Here is a 5,295-nt window from a genome sequence, read left to right on the forward strand (position 1 = left end):
GGTGGGAACCGGGCGGAGGGGAGTTATGGGGGGAAAAAAAGAGGAACAACTGTAATAATCTGAACAATGAAGATTTAATAATAATTTTTTAAAAAGCAGCAGCAAGGCAGGCTGAGAAGAATGTTCGGATGGCTTTGTTTCCTTCACATGGAGTCTGCTTTGCTCTGAATCAGGGACCTCCTCCCAACTCTAGGCTCAATCTTTGTTTCCCTCTGAGTGGCAAGATTAAAAGTCCACAGCTGCCACCCTCCCCTTCCCTTCCCTGTTGCCCTGAGATTAAATCATCTTGAGTATGAATGCACCTCTCTTGACCTGAGCAAGACTTAACATGGGGAGTGAGGACTCCTCATTTTTCACCCTGGTTTTATTTTTATTATATTTTATTGATTTTTTACAGAGAGGAAAGGAGAGGGATAGAGAGTTAGAAACATCAATGAGAGAGAAACATCAACCAGCTGCCTCCTGTACACCCTCTACTGGGGATGTGCCCACAACCAAGGTATATGCCCTTGACCGGGAATCGAACCTGAGACCCTTCAGTCCACAGGCTGGCGCTCTAACCATTAGGGATCACCCTGGTTTTAAAGGCCTTTCACATTATTCCCTCATCTAGAATAGCCTAAAAAGGACAAGGGGCAAAACATTAGCACGGCAAGGAATTTTCCAAAAGGAACTCACCATCTCCTAATTAGGTGGAAATGGTTCCCAGTACTATGGCATTTACATAAAGACATGACCCTGGTAGTGTTAGTGGCGCAGTTAGCTAGTTATTAATAAAAGGAGGAAGCAAAGGGGATTGGGCATTTTTAAAAATTATATTTTTATTGATTTCAGAGTGGAAAGAAGAGTGAGAGAGAGAAACATCAATGATGAGAGGGAATCATTGATTGGCTGCCTCCAGCATGCACCCTACTGGACATGTGCCCTGACTGGGAATCAAACTGTGACCTCCTAGTTCATGCATGTATATATATATATGCATATATATGTATGTGTGTGTGTGTGTGTGTGTGTATTAAAGAGCCCTCTCTCCCTTTCCCCCTCCCCACCCCTGTGCTTACCCCATTTGTTCAGGTGCTCTCTTGCCTGGGATCAGGTGACCATGAGGGTCTAGCAGCCAACCAGGGCTTTCAGCAGACCATGTGGGCTCCAAAGGACTAAGCTTTAATATGAAACAGAAACTCTGGACACCAGCCTTTGTTCTGGCCTTGAGGAAGACACAGTTGGACTTTTTCCTTGGTGGAACAGATGGAGATAGGACACTGGAAACCCAGGGGCAACTTTTATTTCCACCCAAATAAATCTTGCCACATCACAATCTCCTGTGTGTGGGTTTGCAAAATGCTTTTCTTGCAATCCCATGGAAGAATATAATTCACTAGTACACTGGCAATAGTAGAACTGCTGGCTACCTTTAAGTGGGTTGGCTCCACCCATTCATTCTGTGAATGAGGAAGCTGAAATCCAAACTGCTTTAAGCAACTCAGTCAGAGTCTGTCAGATTGCAGTGGACAAAGTGCCTGTCCTTGTACCAGGCTCCCCAGCTCCCTGGCTTGCAGCTGGAGCACCCCCACTCATCCAGGGCTGGCACCTGTCTCCATGTTCATGGACACTTGTCCTATCCTGTTTTATCTAGTCCCACATTTCCTGCTGTACCTTCACCTTTCAAAGGCTGGTTCTGTGCATGGACTTAGCTTATATTCATTGAGCACTATGGGGAGAATAAACGTTTCTTTACCTTCATCTATATGGTGATTGGGGGCCTGCACTTGAAGCTGTTAGTGAATGTCTTATAATTTATTAGAAGTATGTCTCTTAAAAGTGTGTTTGCCAATGAAGGAGCCTATATAAGTTATGAAATGTACTTGTTAATGTAAAGGATGTTAATTATTTAGTTTTTAATTGTCACTAACAAATCAAGGTTTCTAAGAGTTAATAATTCTAATTAATTGGAAAGAAATTGTATGATTTTGGTGATAGAAGGTATAAGGTATAGAAATATTTTTTGAAGGAGAAGAAAGTAACTTGTGTTAAAGCTGGGTACAGTTTGTGAAAATTGAAGAAAGGTTTGTGAAAGATATAGAAGGTTTGTGAAAAGAAATCTTGAAAGGAAATTATAAGTTAGATGAATAATAAATTTATTTAAATAAATAAACTAAAAGATCAAAAGTAAGCTAATACAAAGTTGGAGTTTGGTTCTTTTACACTTTGTCAAAATGACAAGGTTTTTCTCTTACTTTTTAGATACTTAAGGAAATATTTTTAAAGCGTTTTGACAAATTATATATATTTCTCCCTACTTGATTCCTCCAGAATTCGACAATTCTTAATGAGTGAGTCATGGCAATACATTTCTTTTCATGAATTCAATAAGGCCAGTTTCCAATTGTGGTTTTATTAACCAAGACCTTGACTAGAATGCTTTCCCCTGAACCCCACTCCTTCTCCCCTGACTGCACTGATTGTCCCCTGAACTTTACTGTTCTCCTCTTAACTTTACTGCCCTCCTATGAAACACACTGCTTCTACTCTGAAACCCACTGCCCTCCCCTGAAACCCAGTGATTCTCTCCTGAACCCCAGTGTTTCTTCCCTAAACTTCACAGATTCTCCCCTAAACCCCACTGATCTCCTCTTAACCCCACTGCTCTTACCTCAAACCCTAGTGCTTCTCTTGAGAACCTCATTGCTTCTACCCTCTACTCACTGCTTCTTCCCTGAATTTCACTGATTTTCCCCAAATCCTACTGCATTCCTCTGAACTCCACTGCCTTTCCCTGAACTTGACTGTTTCTCCCCCGAATCCCATTGCCCTCCTCTAAACCCCACTGCTCTCCCTGATACCCCATTTGGAGCAGAGCTACCTTTGAAAACACTTATCTGTTTGTCTTTAACCTTATGCATTTTAATTATGATGTGTCTTGGTGTGGGCCTCTTTGGGTTCATCTTGTTTAGAATTCTGTGCTTCCTGGACTTGTATGTCTATTTCTCTCACCAAGTAAGGGAAGTTTTTTGTCATTAGTTTTTCAAATAAGTTTCAATATTTTGTTCCCTCTCTTCTCTGTTTAGTACCCGTATGATGCAAATGTTGGTATGCTTGAAGTTGTCCCAGAGGCTCCTTTCACTATCTTCATATTTTTTTTATTTTACTTCCATTTCATTTAGTTCTTTTACTGGAGTTTTCTGTTCTTTCATTTGTGACATGTTTCTTTGTCTCTGCATTTCAGCTGCTTCCCTGTGTTTGTTTCTATGTATTAAGTAGATCTGCGATGTCTCCCAGATTTGGTAGAGTCACTTTGTGTAGCAGTTGTCCTACAGGGCCCAGTGACTCAGCCTCGCCAGTCACCTGAGCTGGGTACTCCAGGTGCACCCCTGTGTAAGCTGAATGCATAGTCTTGTTGCAGTTGAGCCTTGATTGCTGTTGGCATCACTGGGAGGGATTGACCCATAGGCCAATTGATTATGAGGATCGGCTGCCAATACAGCTGAAGAGTTGCTGTGAAGGAGCTGATCCTATTGAGCAGGACTTGCTTCAGTGGACCTTTGGTGCTCACTGAGTCCACCCTTTGATTGTGTTACTTGTGGAGGTGGTAGGATTGTAATCTGGCATGGTCAAGGTTGACCACTGGGTGCCTGTGCCCTGCCCTGGGCCACCCAGCATGAGCTACAAAGCAATCTGTAGATGGCTGCTACTAGTGTTGAGCTTGGAGGTGCCAAGGAGAGGCCTAGCTATGAACCAAGGTGGGCTGCTGCTAATGCCAGGCCTAGGACCACTTACAGAGAGGTATGTGGCATGCTGATGCCAAATGATGCTTTTTTGGGAGATTTTAGGAAAGTCTAAAGCATGAGGCAAGAGAGACCAGATGTATAGAAAAGCCACTGGAAATGACTTGGATGAGCCTGCAAGTAGGGAGGGGCAGGGTCTCAAGGAATCACAAGAAGAGCAAGAAAAGTGTGAGCCAGGTTGATGAAGATTTACATATAACCCAGCCTATCAGCTCTGTGGCAGGGAGAAATCAGCAAGTAAACACTGCCCTCTGCCAGCACTTCTGTCTGGGAGAAAGCTGTCCCTCCAGCTCTTGTCCTGATCCCAGACAAGTTAGTTCCTCCCTAAATTTCCCAGATTCCTTTCAAGCTGCTGCCGCAGTGCTGGGCTCACAGAGAGGGAGTTCAAGTAAGTCCATACATGGGCCACTTAACAGGAACTGCCAGAGACTTCTGCAGCCTCTGTGTCACTCAGGCACAATCCCTGCTGGTTTTTAGGGCCAGAAGTTGTGGGGACTTCTCTAACCACCCCTGAAACCCTAGGCTGAGGGGCCTGATATAGGGCAAGGACCTCTAACTCCTCAGAGAAACCTTCACAGCCAAGATATCCCTCCTGATTTTTTAATTAAATCTTTATTGTTCAGATTATTACATCTGTTCCTCTTTTTTCCCCCCATAACTTCCCTCCTCCCAGTTCCCGCCCCACCATCCACCCTCACTCCCCACCAACTGTCCTCATCCATAGGTGCACGGTTTTTGTCCAGTCTCTTCCAGCATCTCCCACACCCCTTTCCCCCACAAGAATAGTCAGTCTATTCCCTTTCTATGTCCCTGATTCTATTATGATCACCAGATTATTTATTCACTTGATTCTTAGATTCCTTGTTGATAGATGCATGTTTGTTGTTCATAATTTGTATCTTTACCTTTTTCTTCTTCTTCCTCTTCTTAAAAAATACCCTTCAGCATTTCATATAATACTGGTTTGGTGTTGATAAACTCCTTTAGCTTTTTCTTATCTGTGAAGCTCTTTATCTGACCATCAATTCTAAATTATCGCTTTTCTGGGTAGAGGAATTTTGGTTGTAACATCTTGCTATTCATCACTTTGAATATTTCTTGCCACTCCCTCTGGCCTGAAAAGTTTCTGTTGAGAAGTCAGCTGACAGTCTCATGGGAGCTCCCTTGTAGGTAACTAACTGCTTTTTTCTTGCTGCTTTTAAGATTCTCTCTTTCTCTTTAACCCTTGCCATTTTAATTATGATGTGGCTTGGTGTGGGCCTCTTTGGGTTCCTTTTGTCTGGGATTCTCTGCACTTCCTGGACTTGTAAGTCTATTTGTTTCACCAGGTAGGTGAAAAAAGTTTTCTGTCACTATTTTTTCAAATATGTTTTCAATATCTTGCTCTCTCTCTTCTTCTGGCACCCCCAAAATGTTGGTACTTTTGAAGTTGTCTCAGAGGCTCCTTACACTATCTTCATATTTTTGGATCCTTTTTTCTTTTTCTTTTTACAGTTGGGTGTTTTTTGCT

This window comes from Myotis davidii, unplaced genomic scaffold (assembly GCF_000327345.1).
Source record: "Myotis davidii unplaced genomic scaffold, ASM32734v1 scaffold1687, whole genome shotgun sequence".
NCBI classification, from domain to species: domain Eukaryota; kingdom Metazoa; phylum Chordata; class Mammalia; order Chiroptera; family Vespertilionidae; genus Myotis; species Myotis davidii.